Source organism: Triturus cristatus, chromosome 1_1, assembly GCF_964204655.1.
Source record: "Triturus cristatus chromosome 1_1, aTriCri1.1, whole genome shotgun sequence".
Taxonomy (NCBI): Eukaryota; Metazoa; Chordata; class Amphibia; order Caudata; family Salamandridae; genus Triturus; species Triturus cristatus.
In genome coordinates this window covers 377,162,947-377,188,472 of record NC_140579.1, presented here as the reverse complement: position 1 = coordinate 377,188,472, position 25,526 = coordinate 377,162,947, and the positions used below count along the sequence as shown (strand labels likewise).

Here is a 25,526-nt window from a genome sequence, read left to right as displayed (position 1 = left end):
CTGCCCGATCGGGGAGGCGGAGCAGCTGCAAGAACCAAACTCGGTCTTATGTGAGGGCCCTCCGATCCGCCTGACCGACCAGGTACCACCCCAGCCCCTACTCCCGACTACGGGAGAGTAAGCCCTTTCGCCGCGTTCCTGTTCGGGGGCCATCTGAAGGACGTGGCTATTAGGGCCACGCGGGTTATACTTACAACCCCCTGCTATGCCTTCCCAATTGAAGAGCCGGTCAGACAGTGGAGAAATACAAGCATTTATTATCATAAATCTATAAAGGAGCCCCGTCAAAACCTGACCCAAAGGAGTGCGTCGAGAGGACTGACTCCCCAACAAGTTACAGTAAGTAAAAAGGACTTCCCATCCATCTCTAACCACACCCACTGTCGAAAGTTAGTGGCCTGGGCTGAACATGAACAATGGAGCACAGAGAGATGAGCTAACACATGCTAGAGGGGAACATGTTATCAGGGATACAAGGCCACAGTGCTGGGTTTCAGCATCTCTTAACGTGGGAGCAGAATGAAGTGTGCACAATGGAATGTGAAACAATCTCGTTCTCATTAGCAAGGACAGCTGTAACCTTGGGCATGTACAGAAAACATAACAAAATGCAATGTTCTGCTGAAGCAAGCAATTTCAGTTCTGGGCCTAGCAAAAAAATACAAAATAGGCAGTCTAGCAATGATTACGAAATCCAATATGGAGGCACATTAGTCAAGCAGGCCTTTATACTGCAGGCGCAACTTAATAGGCCACAAACGCGAACATCATGTGTGTAATTTAGGAATTTCAAATCTATCATACTAAGATGACGAGAAGATGTCCCAGGAGCGGTGGAGGCCAAACTACAGGTTTCACTCCGAAAACTGACCTCGTCTTCTGCCGAGTTTAGTAGTTTTCCGGTTGTTGTACAACAAGTACATCTGTAAATTTTGCTTTTCCCTCGTTAGGACGAGTGAGATATTCCTTTATGAAATGTCCGGTTTTGCCACAATATAAACACTGATTTAACTTTATACGTTTTTCTTTCTCATCCTTTGTAAGGGGCCCCCTAATGGTTTCAATTTGCATTGGTCCCCCCATGTCTGGTTTACCACTGGGGTCTGTTTTATTACTGGTTTTCTCTTTAAACATAAACACCTTGTGCTCTGATCTGCCTCGTTCACCCTTCCGTTCTGTCAAGCGATGATTTAGTTTCACCACTAAATCAATAAAATCACTACAATTATCTGGGGGATCTAATATTTGCTTAACCATTTCTTTTAATTCTTCTCGTAATCCTCTATAAAAGAGTGATACCCTCTTTTCTTTGGCCATTATGCTTCTATCACTAGTCTGTTAAACGTAGAACTATAATGCAGAGGGTCAGAAGTAGCTCATTGTCTGCTGATTTCACAAAAACATGTTACCTTAAAGAGTCTAAAATCATATAATATTGGATCATCTCTTTCTACTAAAGGTTCCGACATTAAGGCTGCGTCTCCCCCTAGATAAGACAAAAAGATCGCTATTTTGGAAGAATCATCTGGAAATGCTGTTGGTTGTGCTATAAAATGTAGGTGAAATTTATTCAAGAAAATTGTAAACTTATTGCTATCCCCATGGAATCTTTTGGGAGGCGCTAATAGAACTGGAGTTGGAGTTGCTACTTGAATTTGCATAAGGGAAGTAGTAGATAATAGATTAAAGTAGAACGATTTTGCATATTGTTTTGCAAAGCTGAAAGGTCTCTACGTATAGCAGCATTTTCCGAACGAATTTCGGCTAATACTGTAGCTATGTCCTGAAGGGAAATTTGCTGGGCTTGATCCATAATGTCTGGGCGAAACTTTCGTTGTGGGCTTAGCCTTACGTCAGTCTAACCAAGCGTTCTTACCTGAAGTCCGCAAGGTTGAGTTTCGCAGAGACGTTATGGACCAATTTCCCAGCACCCTACCTTATAACCTGTGTATTCAATTATTCACTTGGGATATGCAGTAGGGTTCAGGGAGGAGGGCCGGATCCTGGACGCTTGAAGAATCTTTGTTGTCGACCTGCGAGGCAACAAGACTCACTATCAGTATTAGCGAGGCAACAAGACTCACTATCGGTATTATCTATGTCTATATGAACAACTGGTGCCTTTCATAGCACAAGTAAATACCCCTTGTTAGTGTGCAGCCAAAGTTGTAAGGCGTAGCGTAATGGTGTGTTCTTGTCTAATGAATGTAGTGGTTGGGGTTCAGCAGCAAAGTTATTTGGTGTAGTCTACTCACTAAGCTCTTCTTTGATGGTTATACTAGAAAAACAAACACCTTAATTTGAACCTCATCACACATTGCTGTTTAACACACATCTTGCTATGTATCACTTTGACTATGGTACATACTACTCAACTTTGTACTGCAACTTCTATGTTTACCACTAGATCTGAAGGTAAAAGGGAAAAAGACAACTACACTTCCCAAACGGAAAACAAATACAATGTTTGAATTACAAAGACAATATTGTAAATGTTTAAATTTAGTTTCCTTAGCAGGTTTATGAAGTTCTTTTCTTTCGGAGCACAAAACGTTTTCTGTTTGCAAATTGTTCTTCCTTAAATACTTCTTTAAGGAAAATGTTCCAAAAATTGTTCAAGTCTTCTGTTACACAAAACTCTTTAGTTTTTGCATGCCAATCTTTCTTGTGTAGGGTGCCACAAAAATTAAGCATTGTACTTAACTTTCTTTCTTTCCTTTGAAAGGAGCTCGCGGAACCCTCTGGCGCGGGTCCCGCATCGCCGTGAGGGGTGAATCAGCTGCAGAAACGCTGCCATTGTTGGAGGAGCTGCGGGAGGAATCGGGTGTTGCCGCAGGGAAAGCCAGGCTGGTGCACGGGACTCCATTGACCAGGAGTCCGTGCGTGTCCCCAGGTGCGCTGCTGCCCGCCCACCCGCCCACTTCCTTTGAAAGGAGCTCGCGGAACCCGCTGGCGCGGGTCCCGCATCGCCGTGAGGGGTGAATGAGCTGCAGAAACGCTGCCATTGTTTGAGGAGCTGCGGGAGGAATCGGGTGTTGCCGAAGGGAAAGCCAGGCTGGTGCACGGGACTCCATTGACCAGGAGTCCGTGCGTGTCCCCAGGTGCGCTGCTGCCCGCCCACCCGCCCACTTCCTTTGAAAGGAGCTCGCGGAACCCGCTGGCGTGGGTCCCGCATCGCCGTGAGGGGTGAATCAGCTGCAGAAACGCTGCCATTGTTGGAGGAGCTGCGGGAGGAATCGGGTGTTGCCGCAGGGAAAGCCAGGCTGGTGCACGGGACTCCATTGACTAGGAGTCCGTGCGTGTCCCCAGGTGCGCTGCTGTCCGCCCACCCGCCCACTTCCGCCTACTGTTCCACGCCTACATAATTCCATCGTTAGCCGTCTCGCGGGACGCGAGCGGGACGCCCCGGACGAAGCCCGGACAAAGGGGGGACAGTCTGTGACAGTCCGGGACTGGCCGAGGCTGGGCTGGGCCACATTCTTTGTTTCCCGTGACGGAATTTCTGGTCCTAGAGGTGTTCTTCGTTGTCGGTAAAGCACTATTTCTGTCGTATACTGTCCTGTTGGTGCCTGCGAGATACTTTGTATTCTATTGCTGCCGATATTTAACACATCAGCTAAAGTTCACAATGCCTACAGGATCAAAGGACTCAAGTACTTTGGGGTCAGGTCCTCTTGATAATTACCTGGTGAAAAAGGTTAACAAAATAAATAGTGATCGAAGGGCCTCCCTGGGATTGGACAGTTCCCTACTGAGCCTTAATGTTCCCCAGACTCCCATAGCGAGCCCGCTGGATCATGGAATCGGTGAGCCGGCCGCTTCTGTTGTTTCATCGGTTACAGCCCAGGTTCATAAGGATTTGTCGGCCTGTAATATACTTATTCTGGGCGAAAGTATTGATGAAGCCATCCCTGATGCCAGACCAGTGAGGAACTGTAGAAAGCAGCATAGCAAAAGGGGGGGGGGGAGAAGTCTAGAAAAAGGGTCAAGAATACCGAACAAATACAGGCTAATTTAGATGAGACTTCGAACTCTTGTGTAGACAGTAATGTCGGAAACAGCTTAATATACCCGGATCAAATGGCCGTACTACTGCGTTCCCTGGAGGATATAATTGATGTTAAATTAAACCAGTTAGTGCAACCCCTTGTTCGGAAACTAGATATCATGGCCGATGAGGTCAAGAAGCTAGGAGGTTTGCTAACTAAACATCTAAAATTGATAGATAGTAACACTAAGGCGATAGCAGCAGCCGGGCAGGAGAATGTTGCTAGAGTTGTTAACCAGCATCATCCCCCTCAGTCTTCCAACACCTCAGTCCCTGTTACACCTGAGCCTACCTTTGCACATAGAACTCCTACATTAGCCCCTATGGGGTTGGTTGCGTCACTGAACAGCCAGGAGACAAAGAAAAGTAGGTCTATAAATCTACCTCCGGCATGTTCCCCGTATGTTGTGATTTTAACTAATGTACCACCCCAGGATAGTCACTCAGCTCTAATACACAAGGAAACTCATGATTCCCTGAAACACAAAACTGTTTCCTGGTTGCACAGAAAGTGTGGATTTCCGTTTAATCTTGATAATGAAATCCTAAGTACTAGACGAGTGAGTTGGATTGGGCCCTCGAAAAAATCCTGTGCTGGTGATTGTATAATAGCTAACTTCAGATACCCACAACATGTGGCTACAGTTCTTTTGAGGGCTGCCACATTGGTACAAGATGTAAACGGCATCCAGGTGCGTCCTCTTGGTTTCTTTTATATCCACCCCCCCAGTGTTCCCCTACATAGCTTAAACATGAGAACCTATAGACCAATGATTACACCGATGCCGTTTTCCAATCAGGGCCCAGTAGAAGATAATTTCTTTGATTATGGGTCCATTATTCCTACTCGAAATCGTTTTGAGGTATTTTCTTCCTTGGATTTGTGTGATTGACGAGAGGCTACCGAGAGTATCAGGGTTGAGTTTCGCACCGGTTTGGAGCCTCAGGAAAATGATCAAGTACTCATGAATCCCATTGGTAACAACTGCAGCCCAACGACACTTAGGAATCCTAAGGGTGCTAACATTAAGATGGTAACATGGAATGTGGCGGGAATACGCTCTAAGAGAGATAATCCCTCCTGGCTAAGTTTCTTGAAAGACTACGACATCATGGCTTTTCAAGAGACTTGGGAAATCGACTGTGATTTTTGGTTGGACGGCTTCACGTCCCATTTTGTCCCAGCAAAAAAATCAACGTCCGGGAGGGCTATAGGGGGCTTAATGGTTTTGGTATCAGTGAATTTAAGAGGGTCAGTTACCAGGATACCCTGTTTATCCAATAACTTCCTTATTTTGGAATTCAAATTCGCTAACAGTATGAAATTATTATTAGTGAATTGTTATAATTCCCAGCAAGGGGACTCGCCGAATATTCATTTGACTTGGTTGTCAAATTTTTTAAACACTTATATTCTAAAGCAAACCACTTTCTGTCACTATATTTTGTTAGGTGATTTTAATGTGCACTTATGTAGTCATAATTGTTTGTTAATTGATATCGATGGACCAGAGTTTACATCCCCGCAACACTTTGAGCACTCAAAAAAGGGGGAAGCACTGGAGAAGCTTTTATCTGAAAATGAACTGTATGATCCAGGCTTCTCCGATCAAAGGACACGGGTTCCCACATTTACAGGTAGAGATAGTGACACAATAATTGACTACATATTTCTTTCTTCTGGTCTTTTAAATTGTGTAGTATTTTATAACGCTATACAGTCAACTTTTAGTGACCATAACCCAGTGGCAATCGAATTGATTGATGGTTTCTCTTTTTTAAATAAATCCATACCCTCCAAGATGGTTGTTGAAGTGAGGGCAAAAGACCAGGGGAGGAGGTTAAACTGGAGCAAGATAATTCCAGAGGAGTTTTTTAATATTATCACTACAGAGGCGGCTATGGAACTAGAAATCTGTGGAGATCAACATGCTTTGGGGAAGCAAGTAATCTCCTCGTTCGAATCTATTTGTCTTAAAGTGGCAAATGAATTAACTAGTAACAGCAGACCTGCAATTAATAGTTTAGCCACGGGCTGGTTTGACCATAAATGTACTAAATCCTATAATTGCCTTAAAAAAGCTCTCCAGGCACGCCCGAGGAATAAAACTCTGGTGTCACAGCTTAGAAGAGATCATAAAAAAACACTGGAGGATAGGAAAAAAGAAATTAAACATAACGCCTGGGCGGATCTTATGGATAAAGCTACTTTAAAGGACAGTGCAAAATTTTGGTCAATTATTAATACGCCCCTTTTTTCGAACATTAAAAATAACGTGTTGGAAACTAACATTGCAGAGGAGGATTGGCTGAGCCACTTTGAAAATAGTTATGGCAGTCACCTCGATCTAGAACCTTTTATGGGTCAAGGCCTGGTACCCACCTCTATGCCAGTTAGGTTCCACATAGGAGAGGTCATCAAAGCGATTGAAGAATCAGCAGGAAAGAAGGCCCCTGGACCAGATGGAGTGCCAACCGATATGTATAAGGCCAATCCTTTGTTTTGGGCCAATATACTGACAAATGTCTTTAATAACGCGACTTGTGTTGGATTCCCTAAATCATGGTCTCGGTCGGTTATAATACCGATCTTCAAGAAAGGTCAAAGGGCAGACCCGAGATGTTATAGGCCAATATCCCTGTTGGATTCCTCTATAAAGATCTTGGGGAAAGTTATCCTTGCCAGGATAACGGGGTGGGCCTCTGACAATAACATTCTGTCAGACGCCCAATATGGCTTCAGAGCTGGGCGGAGCACAGAGGACCAATGCTTGAACTTTCTCCTTATAACAGCCAAATACACCAAGGTGGCTAGCGGTTCAATTTACTTAGGTTTTATGGATTTGTCCACAGCTTTTGACCTCGTCAATAGGTCTAAGCTGTGGACAATGCTGCTGGAATTGGGGCTTGATAGGTCGCTGGTGTATTTCTTAGCTGAGCTCCATAAAGACCTAAATGCCTCCATTAGGATGACGGCCGAGGGGAAATGTACGTCCAGTTTTAAATCCAGCAGAGGAGTGAGACAGGGATGTATATTAGCCCCTATGCTATTTACATTATATATTAACGCCCTGGAACATAGTCTGCTGTCAGCAACGCTGGACATTCCGCGTATGGGAGGTACCCCGATTCCGGTCCTCCTATACGCGGATGATGCTGTTCTCCTGGCCAGGACTCCCTTGGCCCTGCAGAAATTGTTGGACTCGTTTGGAGAGTTCATGAAAAGCTTGGACCTGGTAGTCAATAATAACAAATCACACGTGATGTCATTGGGCCGGGCAAAAAATAAGGTTAAGCCCTTCTTTTGTGGGGGAGAAGAAATTTCACGGGTGAGAGTATTCACCTACTTAGGAGTAGTTTTTGATGACAATAGTTCTTGGTCCCCCCAGCTTCTATTAAAGGCAAACTCCGCGAGAACCTCTGGTGGGGCAGTACTAGGTTTTGCAAAAAGACTGGGTGGGAAACCGGTAGAGGCAATATTAACCATATATAAGGCCAAAACTATTTCTATTGTTAGGTATGGGGCGTCAATCTGGGGTTATATCAAGCATGATGTGATCCAGACGGAGGAAAACAAATTCTTGCGCTCTCTTCTTGGCCTCCCACAATCAACAGCTTCCTATTCAGTTCATTTGGAACTCGGGATTGGTTATATAACAGATATCATTAAATTAGCACCATTATTATTATGGATAAAAACATGGCTAAACCCGAATCTCGCCCTCAACCACAAAATCCTAAAGGACTGTTTAAGTCTAGATTATAGGAACAAAATCCAGTGGTTGTCTAATATCGAGACGCTAGCTGCATACGTGGGGAGACCAGATATTTTTTCTAACCCCGAATCCCTATGTAAGGCAGACCTGGAGTGGGTAAAATCTAACTTTAAGAAATTAAAGGAGGTGGAGCGAGAGGGATTTGAAATCTGCAAACCATCGGTCAGGGCGCACGTTCTGTTAACCCCGGGGACCCCACTTTATCTATCAGTAGTTTCTAACTCCTCCCATAGATGGTTGCTAACCAAACTGCGGTTCAACCAACTTCATATGGTTCTTTGGGATGTGGAGGGTTGGAGAAGACTTGAAGATGTTGCACCCTGCAAGTGCGACGACTTTTCCCCTCAAGACATCACGCACTTCTTGTTCTTTTGTACATTCTTTAATCATGCCAGGAAAAGGTTTATCATTCCTCTGTTAAAAAGTATGAATTTTAGCCAGTGTAAGCCAGCCCTAATGTTTTTAAATTTGTTAGAGTCTCCATTAATTATGTTCTGTGTTGCCAGTTTCTTAGTAGCAGCTGTCAGAGAGAGGAGGGCCAGACTAAAAATTGTACATGATGTTGATCCCCTCTAATAGCTGAAATTTGAACTTGTACTAACTGTCTAAATGGTTATGGTTAATCATGTATTTTACAAATGAAATTGTATATTTTTTATATGTATATTTTTTATTAATCGTCTTTTACATCTTTGCATTTGTATAGCATACTTTTATGATTTTTAATAATCGAATAAAGTGGTTTTGACTGACTGACTGACACTATCAGTATTAGCGAGGCAACAAGACTCACTATCGGTATTATCTATGTCTATATGAACAACTGGTGCCTTTCATAGCACAAGTAAATACCCCTTGTTAGTGTGCAGCCAAAGTTGTAAGGCGTAGCGTAATGGTGTGTTCTTGTCTAATGAATGTAGTGGTTGGGGTTCAGCAGCAAAGTTATTTGGTGTAGTCTACTCACTAAGCTCTTCTTTGATGGTTATACTAGAAAAACAAACACCTTAATTAGAACCTCATCACACATTGCTGTTTAACACACATCTTGCTATGTATCACTTTGACTATGGTACATACTACTCAACTTTGTACTGCAACTTCTATGTTTACCACTAGATCTGAAGGTAAAAGGGAAAAAGACAAATACACTTCCCAAACGGAAAACAAATACAATGTTTGAATTACAAAGACAATATTGTAAATGTTTAAATTTAGTTTCCTTAGCAGGTTTATGAAGTTCTTTTCTTTCGGAGCACAAAACGTTTTCTGTTTGCAAATTGTTCTTCCTTAAATACTTCTTTAAGGAAAATGTTCCAAAAATTGTTCAAGTCTTCTGTTACACAAAACTCTTTAGTTTTTGCATGCCAATCTTTCTTGTGTAGGGTGCCACAAAAATTAAGCATTGTACTTAACTTTCTTTCTTTTCCCTTCAGGAATGATGCCAAGACGGAATTCGGAATGTGGAATCGAGGCGTAGGACCGCCCTTTCAGTTTCAGGTAAGCGTCCCTGGAAACTAAATCTCCCTGATGAGAACCGGAAGGCTAAGCACCTTCCAGAACTGGAGTGTGGCTTTAAATAGTTTTGCCACACCCAAGATGGCCGCCACATCGACGCACCGACAGCGTAGTGCGACGCTGCTAAGGGTTATTCTTCTTCTCCAGCACTTCCTTGTGAATGAGTGTAACTCGACCGGCTCGAGGTTTGCCAGCTTTTCCTTCTTTGTTCAAAAGCTGCAACTTCTGATCAAGTAACGACTTATTATTGCTCATAATATTACTATTGATTACGGAAATGAGACTAAACAAATCTAATTGTCCACAAGTTTGATAACGAAAGTTAGAAAGTGACAATACCATAATACACGGGTAAATACATTAGCATATGCGGTTGTGCTGGGTGCACGGGAAAGGGTTGGGTTTTTTATGCAAATATTTGGGATTATAATATATTACTCCCTGTTAGTCACACTCTATTCCTGGCACTGCCTTACAATCTAACTGCGCTTTACATGATGATGTTCCAGGCACTGCCTTACAATCTACTGTGTGAGGGTAATCATGACACACAGATCTTTATTTATTCTGCCATTAAAACGGTCAGTTGATGACAGCTGGGCACAAACCGATTGCATAATTCAGTGGGCTGCTGGACTCAAGTCATGCAGCTTTTGCCATAATTCAGAAGGTGAAAAACACTCTGACTATTCAGAGAGTGTCTGGATATGAGGTGATACTGGCACTTCCATCTTTGAGGGTTGTGAAGTGTCATGCTGTGAACCCTACAACATACTTTGCCCCACCAATATTAGACCCTGAGGAGGATGCGCACGACTTTGCAACATATAGTCCCAACGAATGCAGTCAAGCCACAGAGGACCCTATTCCAGGTAGCATTGTCTACTTTGTTGACTGTTCCTCTACAATTGGCCAGAAGAAAGGAATTAGACACATAGTAGCAGCAGTAGTCAAGGCACAACAGCATGGTTCCTCTGATAAACTGTAGGTCGTAGAACAACTGACATTACCTGTACATTATTACGCCCAGACAGCAGAACTAACACCATTAACAGCGGTCGTTCAGTGGAGAGCAGGAGAAGTAATTACTATATACTCATATTCAGTGTATGTAACAATCAATGTTCACTCAAGCATCATGAGATGGAGCAGGAGAGGGTTTCTCACATCAGATGGTAGTCATGTGATAGAAACCTCTTAGAGCCTCTAACAGAGGCACTTGCGTTATCAAAGGCAGTGGCAGTTGTGAAATTTACAGTGCATACAAATGGACAGGATTTTGTGTCCCGGAGTAATGAACTAGCAGATCAGGCAGCTAAAGATGCAGCTTGGCACATGCACCCAAAGGTGCTATCAGACCCACAAAACTGTCCCTGTTCTGGTGGCTCAGACTGCCTCACCAGCAGAGTCTAGACCCAAAACTGCCACAAACATGGACAAACCTCATTGCACTGAGACAGCGAGATTACACCTGAGAGAATTGCAGGAAGCAGCTCCTTTGCACGAAAAGCAGTTATGGGAAGATAGAGGATGCATCCAGTCAGAGGATTACCTAGTGTATAGACAACTATCTATGGTAAAACCAGTAATGCCACAGGCTTTGCTCACAATAACCGTGGATCAGATCCATTCGCCAGCCCATACCTCCAGGGACTATTTTGCAACACAAATACAAGACTGGTTTGTACCCAATTTCCACTGCAAGTGATAAGTTCTACCATCCTGCGACCACAAGGTACCCTCAAAGCCCTTAATCAGGACTTTGTGGATATGATTGATAGGTGCAGTGACTTCAGGTACCTCATTGTGATGATCTTCCCATTTTACCGATGAATTGAAGCAGGACCATGCGTCCATTGTGATGCCAAGTCAGGTGTTTTATTCTTAATATGGGAAGTGATTCCACAATGGGGAATCCCAGAAGGGATGGTTATACTGTTTGCCAATAGCACGCTTTTCCCTGAGAAATGCAGCAAGTTCAGGCCATCACTTAACATCCCATCAATTAGTGACAGGAAGGTCTATTAATGTCCAAGTCCCTGCCACGGGGAGTAGAATGCAGGAAGAAAGCTCGTCACAAGCACTGAATGATGAAATGCAAATGTATTTGTATGCAAGGCTCATCTCCAAACAAGTAACCGAGAAAAAGAAAAGTGTGCCAACACTAAGGTCACCACCCAGCTGTGAAAGTAGGAGATCAAGTGTTTGTGTGCAATTGGGTCCGTAAATGGAGGCAGAAACGTTTTGAGGGCGCCTACACAGTCACCATGGGCACACCAACCTCTTTCTAGGTAGACGGCAGGAAGCCCTGGATACACCACAGCCATGTGTGTCTCAACCTAGCTTCTTGCCAAAAACAAAGAACAATGCAAATGGAACAAAAGGGGGGAATGAAGATTGTCATCATGAAAGCACCGCCCGCCAACTATATATTTGGACTATTTTTTAAAAAGATACATATTTATGTTTTTATGCTTCTTTTTCATCTCTCAATTCTATCCTTTCTTCTCTTTGCTAGCACAGTACCCTTTATGGGTCACATTGTATTAGATAGCTCTCTCCGGACGTGGAAAACATTGGAATTAGTGTTTTCCACAACCAGAGAGAGCTATCTAATACAACGCGACCCATAATGCCCATGCCAAATTGTCAGATAACATGTGAGATCAGCACATGTCAGAAATAGTTTCAGTGACCACAAATGAGTTGAGCTTCGTGTGCTCCCTAATGCCTCATGTGACTGGTTCAGATAGACTGCACTCCACAAAAGAAGTACCCCCAGACATAGCTCAATATTTATTACCTTTTTACTTGTGTAGAATTAAGGCCCAAATGCAGTTAACACATGTCAAGGTAGTACGCTTCCTAGTTGATGCCACAAAAAATTACCCTTTACCAGAAGTACTATACATTCTCATAGATAGGCAGGACATCAGGGAAGAAATATCATGCATGAGAAAGACAGGTCACCCCACCACTGTAGATTGGACCCAGATGGTCCTAGATCTAGGATTTCTAGGAGTAACACTCCCACCAACTGGTTGTAACAACTATTTTGCAAACCCATTACCCAGACTGTGTTCAAAGGCCAAGGATTAGTCTTTGCCCGAGATAAGTGGCATGCCAACATTGAATTTTCCTTCAGGGCCATGTCTTTATGAAATGGCACTGATGTCAGCTAGGATGCAATAGGGAAATGTACACCTACCTGGGATGAAAACATCTCACGTTACACTTGGGTAAATAGCACTGCAGGTCCCCAGACTGTCATGAAACTACCTTCTGGTTCCTTATGTTTCAGGGGAAATGGCACCATCAACATAGGCCAGAATATTGGTTGTAGGACCATAGTTTTCGACAAGCAGGGGAGCACCTCGTGCCTCATGGATCTGTTTCAGAAGTGTGGAGACCTACTGTACACCCAGTTGCCACCAAACTGGGGAGGAATGATTCCATTGTGACTTTGCACACTCCAGTCTTGGCAATTGCTGGAATAAACATATAAACTTTACATAAACCCCCCATGAGCCGCCCAACAACCTTACTACACCACAAATGAGGGAAGACAACTGCAGTATATTATGGCACAAGCACCTGGAATGAAGTTCCCCAGGAGTATCCTCTGTTCATCGATGCTGAACTTTTCTTTGGGAGCATCTTGCTGTTTGTTCAAGCTAAAGGAACAACTTGTTGGCTCAGATCACCATGTCGGAGCTCCTCAACAATACCACCAATGATGGCTTCTATGACATAAAAGAAGAACTGCATGCCATAAGAATCATGGTGCTACAACACCATTATGTCCTTGACCTTATGACGGCCATGCAGGGAGGGTTGTGTAAGAATATATGAACTGTGTGCTACATGTTCATTCCTGCAAATGATGCAGAAAATTGAGCTTTATCAGAGGCTATACAGACACTGTATACTTTATATACTAAAATGATAGATGAAGGAGGTACCACAGATAGTTGGTTCAGTGGTTGGTTTGGATCGCTGCCATCCTGCATGTCAGGACTCTTGGGGGCATTATTGCCCACAGTTGTGATCTTACTAACAATATACTATATGATACAAGTAATTCTAGCATGTGTTGGGAGAATAGGTGTGGGATGTTTTCAGTTAGGACACCAACAAAAGTAATAGATTCCCAAGACCAAGGACAGACCAAGATCTATATCAAGTAGTTGAAATATCAACTAGAGAGGGGAATGTTGTAGAAATGAACACGCTGTAGAAAATATGAAACATGAAAATATTGTGCAACATCTAGCCCAAGCAGAAACCGCACAGCTGTTTGTGGTTAAAAAAACAGTTAGGCCCAACTCCCACACTGACAGGAGCAAGGGGAAAAGGTCACTCAAGAATGTAGTGGAATATGAAACTTGAAAGGGTTTTCAGTTAAAGGCCAACTCATGGTTAGCATACTTGAAACCATTTACGACATCAGCACACAAGTCCCCCCCCCCGACTCCCCAGCACACACCGTGCCTTCAAACAGATTGTGTGACCTGATTAGACAATGGGTTCATAATCGAATTAGCCCAGAACACATAGGTGCTTGATTAAACAATGGATGCAAGAAAGAAACACAGATTGTATCCTGATTAGACAATGGGTTCATAATCAAATTAGCCTAGAGCATACAAGTGCTTGATTAAATATTGGGGATGCAGGGAAGAAACTACGCTGAGCACACAAAGTTCTCAGGCACACAATCCTGCCAGCACAAACTTCAAGTAAATTGCATCTACCATGAAAGACTGTCAACAATTGGCAGTATTGGTGCCCATCCCGTGTCTATTAGTAGCATTCAGGTGAAGAGACTATGTGGAAAAACTCATTTTATGCAAGGATGAGAATGGTGGGGCTGTGCATCCTTACATCATTCCCTGATGGCCACCACAATCAATTCACGTAGAGGCCTATGTTGGGACATTCCGTTGTTACTAAGACCTATGAAATATGACAAAGACACTTTTGGTGGACTGAGCTAAGAAAAGATGTTACAAAGTACGTAGCTGGCTGTGATATTTGTGCTCAGGCCAAAACCGATCTTTTCAAGCCAAAGGGGTTACTGTTGCCCCTAAAAAACCCTAAAAAACCCGGAAAGACTGTGGGAAGATATATCAGTAGATTTTCTTGTGGGGCTACCAGGTTTCTTTATTTTTGCATAGTTAATTAAAACCATTGCAATATAAAGGCTTAAAACATGAGATAAAATTTTCAACAGACTGTCAGTGTGATTTTATCCATCTTTGCTGCCTTTTTTATTATTGAAATTGTGAAAGGCAATCTTCAAATAAAACCCAGTTAAAACCCAAAGGTAGAAAATTCTTCGCAATGTAAAATCAGAATTAATTGTAATCACAAAAAATGTCATTAAGTAGCTGGATGCTGTAAGTTGCAATCTCATATTTATTAGCTCCAAACTTGGGGTCGATTCCGATCCTGTATTTTTTTTTTCCGTACGACTCGTATCTGTAATTTTTCCCATACGAATCGTACAAGTCCGGTCCGACCCGTGAAGTACGATTCGTACGGGAAAAATACATACGGATCGGCCCGATCCGTACGAATTGGATTGGGAAAAGTTGTACGAGACGGACCCGGACACTTTTCCGTACGAATCCTAAAAATACAGTCCGACTGTACAAGTACGATCCGGACTGGCTTTCCGATTTAGGATTCGTACAGAAAACGTCCCGTACACGGGGAATGACTTTACCCGCAACGAAGCAAACTTTGTACGACTCGTATCCCGGGAAAAGTTGTTCCCGGGGTGCGAGTCGTACAGGGGTGCGAGTCGTACAGGCCCCCCATGCATATGTACGCACCTTACAACAACATCGCGTATGTACGGTGCGTACCCCAACATCGCATATGTATGCACCTTACAACAACATCGAGTATGTATGCACCTTACAACAACATCGCGTATGTACGGTGCGTACCCCAACATCACGCATGTACGGTGCGTACGCCAACATCGCGTATGTACGCACCTTACAACAACATCGCGTATGTACGGTGCGTACCCCAACATCGCGTATGTACGCACCTCACAACAACATTGCGTATGTACGCACCGTACATAGGCAATGTAAAACAGCAAAAGGAGGGTCTATTCGACTCACACAACACCACAAAACACGTTTACAGTGCACAAAACATGGAAATGACTGACCTGGCCACATCCAAACAGGCAAACAGCGCGGCAAACTCACAACCACCACTTATAACACACCCACTAAAAATTCAAACTGAGGCCCACCCACAAATGGACCAATAAAAAGGGCCCACACACACAAACCATGAGCCTTTACAACAGACTCACTGCAGCTAGATTTAGGATTCGTACAGAAAACGTCCCGTACACGGGGAATGACTTTACCCGCAACGAAGCAAACTTTGTACAACTCGTATCCCGGGAAAAGTTGTTCCCGGGGTGCGAGTCGTACAGGGGTGCGAGTCGTACAGGCCCCCCATGCATATGTACGCACCTTACAACAACATCGCGTATGTACGGTGCGTACCCCAACATCGCATATGTACGCACCTTACAACAACATCGCGTATGTATGCACCTTACAACAACATCGCGCATGTACGGTGCTACGCCAACATCGCGTATGTACGCACCTTACAACAACATCGCGTATGTACGGTGCGTACCCCAACATCGCGCATGTACGGTGCATACGCCAACATCGCGTATGTACGCACCTTACAACAACATCGCGTATGTACGGTGCGTACCCCAACATCGCGTATGTACGCACCTCACAACAACCTCGCGTATGTACGCACCGTACATAGGCAATGTAAAACAGCAAAAGGAGGGTCTATTCGACTCACACAACACCACAAAACACGTTTACAGTGCACAAAACATGGAAATGACTGACCTGGCCACATCCAAACAGGCAAACAGCGGGGCAAACTCACAACCACCCCTTATAACACACCCACTAAAAATTCAAACTGAGGCCCACCCACAAATGGACCAATAAAAAGGGCCCACACACACAAACCATGAGCCTTTGCAACAGACTCACTGCAGCTAGAGAGCACACACCAACAACTGCACCCATCCACCTTAACATATACACCTTCACACATACCCCCTCTTCACATTCAGACCAACAACTTCACATTCAGACCCACAACCATCCACGCCCTCACCCCACACCATGCCCACAGACAAGAATCCAAAGTTCACAAGGGAGGAGCTGGAGATCCTTGTCAATGAAGTCATCAGAGTCGAGCCACAGCTGTTTGGAACATTGGTCAGACAGACCAGCATAGCTGAAAAATCACGGCTGTGGCAGAGGATCGTCGATAGGGTGAATGCTGTTGCACCCATCAGAAGGACCAGGACTGAAAGCCAAGCCAGGTGGTACGATCTGCGGAGGTCAGTCAAGCGAAAAATGAATGACGACTACGCCCAGAGCAACATTACTGGAGGTGGTGGGCCCCGCAGACCAGTACATTTCCATCCCTGGGAGGAGAAGGCGATGGCCCTGCTTCCGCCAGTGGGAGTACGTGGACTTCAAGGAGTTCCAGAGCCTGGTGAGTACACAAACAACTTATGTAACATGGGGGTAATGGCATCCACACCCCAACTACACAAAATGCACGCTACCCCCAAACACTCACTGACCAGAACCACAGTCAAAAACAACGCTAATGCCACTAACATGTGTATGCCCCATTGAGAAAGCAAGGCCATGCTATGTCCCATGCTACACGAAGCACTAACCCAAGAATGGATGTCCGGTATGCTGGGAGGGTGGGTGTCACAAAACGCATTTTTGAACTGCAAATCAGACACAATTGCCCTCATCACATATGCCCCAGGTACATACCCATGCACCATGCTCAATGCACAGGCACTGTGAAAGTACTGACAAGATAGCTGACACTGGGACCTGGTGTAGGCAGCACAAGGCTCTCCTGTGACCAGTGCAAACACAAACACCAAGACAACAAGGTCAGATATCTATGACAGGAACTCAGTCTCACTGTCATGGCAGCATGCTCCATGGGGGGACAGCTACATCACCTGGGAGCCCCAATGCCAAATCACACTACACCCACCAGCAGGCCCTGTCACACACACCCCTTACATAAGCAGACACCCCCGGGACAGGCAATGGATTTACCCACTGTCACAATGGACATGTAACACAACAAGACCAATACATAGCCGAAGAAGCATCCAAGCCAAAAATCAACAAGTCAAAGACTCAGGAACACATATCAATCTGTCCCCCGCAACATACCCATCCACAAGTGAACATTGAGGAGAATGCTAGGCACATACAACTACCTGGAGGAACAGTACCAACTAGAATGTGTATGAAACATGGATGTTGCATGAAACAGCATTAACATTGTCTGTCTCTCACACACAGGGCAACGTGATGAATCTCCCTCCAACAATGGGGGTGAAGAATCACAGTCCCAGGCTCGGGAGGATCCTGATCCCACCGGCAGCGACACCTCTCAACACTCCGCGGATGACCCCGACCGACCCGGACCCTCTGCTGTCCAAGCCCCTGCAGCACCTGGTTCAGGAACATCTGTGCCAACCACCACCCCCATTCCTGCCACATCCCAGGAGACACCAAGGAGCCCTGCCCGCAGTGAACAACTGAGCCAGTCTGACCAGGAGGGACAAGGTTTGCCAGACAACCAGGAGGAGGCAGACAACACCACCACTGCCATCCCTCAGGGGTCCCGTAGACCCGATGTGCCCACAACGGCAGGCCAGGCTCGTGTGGGCAGGGGTTGTGGGAGTGGAGGCAGGCAGAGGCGAGAACCTGACCAGCCAGCTGAAGAGACCGGTATGTCACACATACACAACATCATGGAGGCATACCGGCGTGACACCAGGGAGTTCAGCCAGGTAGTTGGGACACTCACAGAGAAAAAGGGGACCATCACAGAGATAAAGAACCAGCAGGCCGAGCAACACGCCAGTCAACAAGAGCACCAAGGACGGATGGAGGCAAGACTGGCTGAGCTCCTGGCGGTGCAAAGGAACATAAGCCATTAACTCTGTCGGATCGCAGACAACATGGGCAACACTCCCTGTGCCTCCAGGCGAAGACCACCACCAGCCACAGGGAGGGAGGAGGAGGAGGATTTGTCCGACGGAGCGTCCCAAGCATCGTCAAGGCCTGCATCTGAGGGTCCCCTGAGGAAGGTGGGTCATCCACGGAAAAGACCGTGAGAGGCAGCGGCCCATCCACATCTCCCAGGTCACCTGGCCTTGCACCTGACCTTCATGTGTAACAGCATCACCTCATTGACTGACATTCTCTGCCACATGGACTTGCTGGTGACAGTCTGACCAATGATGCCAAACACTGTGGTCTGGACTCTGCTGCTTTCAAATGCCAAGGATCCCATCTCCCCCTGGGAACTTTCGATTCTATGGTCCCTGTATTGCACCTTTTTATTGCACAAATCACGCCCCAAACCTATAATAAAAAAAATAAAAAAAATTGATGTTGCAGTCATTTCGCATGAATCCACAACATACGTGTGGGGATATGTCAAAGTATGCCTGAGTGTGGAACTAACTCCAGCCATCCATATACTGGGATCTGAGTCCGGTCGAGGACACACATGGGTCACAATGTATCATCAAATACAGACATGGAGCCCAATACTCACCCGTGATGGCCTCAAGCTGCTGAGGGGGGGGCTTGCAATACTGCTTGGACAGACCAATTTGGAAGAGTATCATGAAGGCGTAGAGGTCATGGGTCATGTGGAGGTGCCCGGGGAGGGAGTCCCAGGTCTGTTTGGCGAGGTGGGAGAACTATCTCCTGCATACAGTTGTTCTGTGGATGTGATGAATGGTGGCCAGGGCAAGGTTGTCTGCACGGAGTTGGGCCAACGGGGTGTTGGATGACAGACGTCCAAGGTCGGTTTTGGGTCTGGGGTTGTGGACTGCCTCCTGAGTGTGGGTGATGAGTCTGAAGGTGATCCTGCAGCAGACAGTGACCCATTGTAGCTATCTCAGGTGGACGGTCATGTGGCTGGGGTGGGGGATGTTGAAGATGAGGTGTGCGGATGCACCCTGGATGTGGACAAGTTCTCCTGCAGTTTTGCTGTTGTTCCTCCGTAGAGGGCATTGCTGTAGTTGACCCGGCTGGTGTCGTGGACCTGGGGGGCGGTCTGTCTTGCCTTGGAGTGGATCTATCTGTGGATCATTTGCAGCATGCGGAGGGTGTTGCAGCATGAGGTACAGATGGTGTTGAGTTGCATGGTAATTGTGAGCGATGAGTCCATGATGAACACCAGCTTGCGTGCGTGGCCACTGGGTGCTGGTGCGGTGCCCAGGCCGGTGGGACACAAGGAGTTGACCCAGCTGTAAGGGGACAATCCTCAGATGATGACCTCAGTCCTGTCCAAGTCCAGCCTCAGGTGGCTGATATTCAGCCATTCGTCAACGGCTCTCATGCCTTCTTGAAGGTTGGATCTGGCAATGGCTGGGTCTTTGGTGAGGGTGAGGAGCAGCTGGGTGTCAATGGCATACGAGATGATGATGAGGACGTGTGCGCATGGAATGGTGGAGAGGGGGGTCTTGGAGACATTGAAGATTGTCACGCTGAGAGATGAGCCCTGGGACATGGGCCAGATGACCCCAGTGTACCACATGCTGAAGGGTGGAGGCCGACTCCCTGGGCCTTGCTGGTGAGCTACTTGGTGATTTAATCTTGGGCCCTCCTCTGGATACCAGTGTTGGAGATGTGTGAGCTGACAGTGTGGTAGCACATGGTATAGAATGCCGTTGAGAGGTCAAGGGGGTTGGTCTCACCATTGTTGAGCAGGGCAAAGTTGTCGTTGGTGGTGGCAATTATGACGGTTGCAGTGGTGTGATTACTGTGGAAGATGGTCTGGTGCCGGTTGCCTGGAGCTGTTTGCGTGGAGGAAGTTTGTCAGTTGCTCGTTGAGTGTCTTCCTGATGACATTTGCTGGGTAGGGAAGCAGGGGGATGTTCCAGGAGACCCTGCGGTACTGCCGTCCGTTGTTTAAGAAGGGCCTGGGTCTCTGCATGCCTCCAGCTCCCATGGAATGTGGCAAACTCAAAGGAGACATTCATGACGTGCTGGACGTGGGCTTCAAGGATGGGGAATGATGTGGTTGAGATGTTGTGTGGGAAGGGGCCTGATGGAGAGCCAGAGTGGATGGTGCACATGAGCCAGGTGGTGTATTTGCTGCTGACGGGAGTCCAGAACCTGAGGGGGGTTTGTCCCGCGGATAATAGTGCTATCTGCCTCTGTGTGCCAAGGCTGTCGTTTATGTCCATGAGCTTGCAGTGGTAGAAAGTTGCAAGGGATTTGATCTGCCTTGCAAGTGTGGGGTGTCTTTTGGATGGAGAGCTGCTGTCAGTTCACTCACAATGCTGATGAGCTCCTTTATGTCGTGTGTTTTGGTGCCTAGGACCTATCTGAAGGATCTCCATTTGTCCTTGCTGATGATATGCTGATGGCAGTGAGCGGTATTTTCCAGGGCTGTAAGGTAACTGATGGTTCTTTGTGTTGCAAGGTTTGCAAAAGAGTCCGGCTAGATCTGTATGAGTCCAGTAGGTCTGCCTTGTCCCAGGTGGCTTAACTGTTGTGCTTCAGAGGAAAGTCCGTCAATGTGGCAAGATTGTTGGATCAGTTGCTGATCCAGTGTGCGAGGTTGCAGGGTGTGGCGGGGCTGTTGGTTCGAGTGTCCCACACATCTTGTCTGTGGTGACTTACATCAAGCATCTTTGGGGGATCGGTAGCAGGGTGTGGGGCAGTGTGTTGCTTGTCGGAGACATGGATGCAAATGTTGATGGACCAATAATGGCTGGTGGTGTGGTTCTCCTCCAGCAAGAAGTTACTGGCCCCCAGCCACATGTAGCCTGCGGAGGTGAGGGTGTACGTGCAGATGTACGTGTTGATGGCTTTGCAGAATTGTGGATGTAGGCCTGGAGATCTGTAGATGAGTGTTACTCTGAGGGTTGCCAGGGGATTGGTGCAAAACCAGATTTGTGACTCTGAGGGTGTACTTGTGAATAAATTGCAATTCATCCTCCAGGATTGTTGGTGCCGTCCCTGCGGGTGATCTTGTATCCGTCAGAGATGGCAATGAAGAAGTTGTGTGCTGAGGATGCTTTTATCCAGGTTACTGTCATGAAGGTGATGTGTGGTGCTGTTGTGTTGAGGAGGTAACAGAGTCCAATGGCGTGCTGGTGAACGGAGCGGGTGTGGAGTAGGAGGCACATGACCTGGTTGTTCTGACAGGGTGTGGTAGGCGGGGCAGCGCTGTGTAGGCAGTTGAAGTTGCACACTCAGCATGCAAAGGTGTCGTGTGTGCGCTTAGGGGTTGCCTGATAGCAGGCGGTTGCTTGTCTGGTGGACATTGCTTGAAGGGTGGCTGCAGCATGAGCCTGTTTTGTGACGTGGGTCATGCAAGGACCAGAGGGTCGTGCATTGTGCACGTTGCAGACGCAGACGGTCCTGCCTTTGGCACGGCGTTGGCGCAACAGTGGCACAGACAAGCTGCTGGCTGCATTAAGAATGGGTGGAGGGGGGAAGGGAGGAGCATTTTGGAGGCGTGTGGGTTGCAGAATCAGGGCACTCGGTGGGGCGGTGCTGCAGGTGAGGCAGCAGCAGGCGGAAGGGGTGAGAAACTAAGCAAAAAGTAGCACACAAAGACAAGGAGGTCAGAAAGGCACAGTGCAACAGGTGTATGTAAAGGAAGGAGTGTCAGGTTACTCATGGGTCACTCCGAGAAAATGTATGAACAATCACCAAAAATGACGGCCACGGAATCAGGCAACAAAATGCAGAGCTGTGCACAGGAGACACACCGTCAGCAGGCGTTGACGTCCCGTTGTGGGGAGCAACCTGCACAAATACATATACAACCAGGTACTTCATGCACAATAGAGTTTATTAGCCATGAAGAACTGCATGCATGTTGACGAAGTACACATACACTCATATGCTCAATCTTTGACAATTATGCCATAGATGATGCATGCAAACTGGCAAGAGATCTGCAGTGACAGAGATGAGGCACTTTGGATTGTGCTGAACACCTTTATTACACAAACTCACACAAAGGGAAATGCATCTATACGAACAGACTCACAGGTCAGTTGACAGAACATGTGGGACATACGCTGGACCCCCCTTCACAACACGGATGTTGTAAATCCCAATGAACTGGCACACAAGTTAAGGGGATGAGCCAAACACATCCTGCTGCACACGAAGAGGCTGCAATTCACCATAGAGCCTGTTGTTGTGATGTCCCACACTATGTCCACCCATAGCATCCGCAATGTTTCAGAGGCAAGGTTTACACACATTGATGCCTTCATCAGACTCCACACTCCACTACAGATGACTGTCAAGAAGGGTGACTATCATGTCATGGGAGTGATGCTACATGTTATATGCTCCATGGTGAGAAGACATGTATGCATGGTACCACAACATGCACAGAAGCAGTCCCCACACATTCCCAACCCATACCACCACCAAAAAGCCTTGCTGCAATCCTTACCCAAACTGACATTTCCACATGTCCGTGCATAGAACGCTGATTCAGCACACGTTGCAATCCTCATGAGAAATAGCAGGAGGACAAAGATGACACCTAAAACAAATCTCGCCGCACACATGGTCAGTTACGAAACATTAACAATGTTGGACACATGGAAATTTCAAAGAAAGTCTCTCCGCAAAACTGTGTGGCATGACATCATCACTCGAGTGACACATCAGTACACACATCAAAGTCACTTTGCATTCAGTCAGCTGGACACACACATTGCAACACATGCCACTCAATGCTACAAGCTTGCACACTCATACCCAGTGACTCACCATTATGAGAAGTTGTGTATGAGCTGACTCCGGATATCATCCTCCTCCTCATCACTTGCCTCGTGACCAAGCCCTAGATCCTCCACGGGTGGATGTTGCTGCTCATCAGGATCAAGGAGCACACAATGAAAATTTTGCAGACCTTCTCCGGTGCATATGGGAGGGACCCGCCTGTCTTGTCAAGGCACCGGAATCGGCTCTTCAGGAGGCCAAACGTCCTCTCAATTACTCGCCTGGTCTGCCTGTGTGCATTGTTGTACCGGTGATCTGCAGCTGTTCTGCGGAGAGGTGTCATTAGCCATGGCATGTTGGGATATCCAGAGTCCCCTACATGGAAACATCATATAAATAAGTGGGTCAGGAGATGCCGTAAGAACCAAAGATACCGCAACACACAGGGCACACAGAGTATACCCACCAACAGACATGCTCGTTCGTTGTGCAGCCGCAGCATCATTTGTGGCACCCTGCTACGCCTCATGATGTAGGCATCATGTGCTAATCCTGAAAAACGTGCACAGACATGGGAAATCAGCATGTTAGCAAGACACACCACAAGGGCATTTATTGAGTGGTAATGTTTACGGTTGCGATAGGCTTGCTCCTGTGCCTGTGGTGGTACCAAAGCCACATGTGTCCCATCAATGGACCCAATGACATGGGGCATCCCTCCCAGGGCATAGAAATCACCCTTGACATCTGTCAACTCCTCAGGAGTTGGAAATTTGATGAATTCTTCAAGGTGCTCCAACATGGCTGCCAAAACATCACGCAGGATACGGCTGAACATTGTCTGTGACATCCCACCAACATCAGCTATGGTCAATTGAAACGTACCTGTGGCAAAAAAATGTAGGGCTGCCATCACCTTCATCTTGGGGGTCAGCGCAGTAGGATACCTATGTCGCGGTTGGAGGTGTGGTGCCAGCTTGTCGGTCAAGTATTCAATCAACTGTCGAGTGAATCTGTAACGTCGGATGCAGGCACGTTCCCTCATGGCAGCCAAGTCTGGCATTGGTCTTTCGACAGGCGGTGCCCTGCAGGACATTGTTAGGAATAATGAAGATTGAGAGTCTGCCAACATCAATGTCAATGAACATAGCACATGCCAATCTGTGTGTGCAATACATCCAGGACACATATGCCAGCTTGCTGGCACTCCTACGAAAAGCCAGATACACCTGTTGATTGTCAAGTCTACATGACATGCCCTGAAATGAGCTGGGGGCAAGTCTGAGTGAACAGCCAGAGATATCACCGGAGTGACACACATCCACATAGCTGCATTGGAAGGATGTCATCTCATCCAGACAGTTGACTGCAAGGCACACGCACAGGTCACATGGAATTTCAAATGTACATATGAAACACATTGCGATGAAGGGGTACAAGTGACAACAAAAAAACACAGCCATTGAGACGATGCAGACATGTATGCCTGGGAAAATATGATGTCCCATGCACACAGACCCTACAGCCGTGGGAATCCACATGTCGCATGGTGTGCGTAGATGTGTGCCATGCCCATCTCCACACAGACCCATGTTGGATGCACCAACAGCAGATGCAGTTGACGGAACACTAACAGCAAGCTCATGGGAACAAATGACACACACCTGACATAGTCACATAGGGGCACGCTGATCATGACATGTCAGTTGATAGAGTGTCCCTGTCCCTGGCCTCAGGCGACAGGTGCAGGTGGTGATGACTGTGCCATCCCACTGCTGCTGTGCATGACACAGTTGGACTACAGACACAGACACACATGTGGCAAGTGTCAAGGAGATGTGTGCCACATAGTGCCCCATGGCACAGGTCATCACACATCAATTGTGCAACTAGATGAGATGACCTGTGCAATATCACTGGCTTACACACCTAGGGCCTGCACATGAAAGTATGCAATGACAAGTACTTGATGGACATCCTTGTGCGACTCGTAGCCCTCCATTCCTGGTGTGTGTACGCCTCGTATCACTATTGTACTGGTGACGTATGGGTATGTGTGAAACGCACCGTACCCCCGCATTCATTGCGTGTGTAACGGTCCGTATCACTGTTGTACTGGTGCCGTAGGGGTACGTGTGAAACGCACCATACCCATGCATTCATTGCGTGTGTACGGTCCCTATCACTATTCTACTGGTGCCGTAGGGGTACGTGTGAAACGCACCATACCCACGCATTCATTGTGTGTGTACACTCTGTATCACTGTTCTACTTGTGCCGTACGGGTACGTGTGAAACGCACCGTACCCATGCATTCATTGCGTGTGTACGGTCCGTATCACTGTTCTA

The 25,526-nt window shown here is 46.5% G+C and overlaps 1 long non-coding RNA gene across 9 annotated transcripts in view; it reads left to right on the top strand.

Moving 5' to 3' along the window:
• The first annotated feature begins 2,901 nt into the window (after positions 1–2,901).
• LOC146870240 (uncharacterized) overlaps positions 2,902–25,526 on the top strand; it is a 72,115-nt gene continuing 49,490 nt past the window's right edge. For 5 of the 9 annotated variants that reach the window (XR_014970092.1, XR_014970126.1, XR_014970132.1 and 2 more), the window contains exons 1-2: positions 3,108–3,530; positions 9,258–9,321. This is a non-coding gene — a long non-coding RNA (uncharacterized LOC146870240). The other 4 variants (XR_014970130.1, XR_014970114.1, XR_014970097.1 and 1 more) reach the window with 2 other exon arrangements.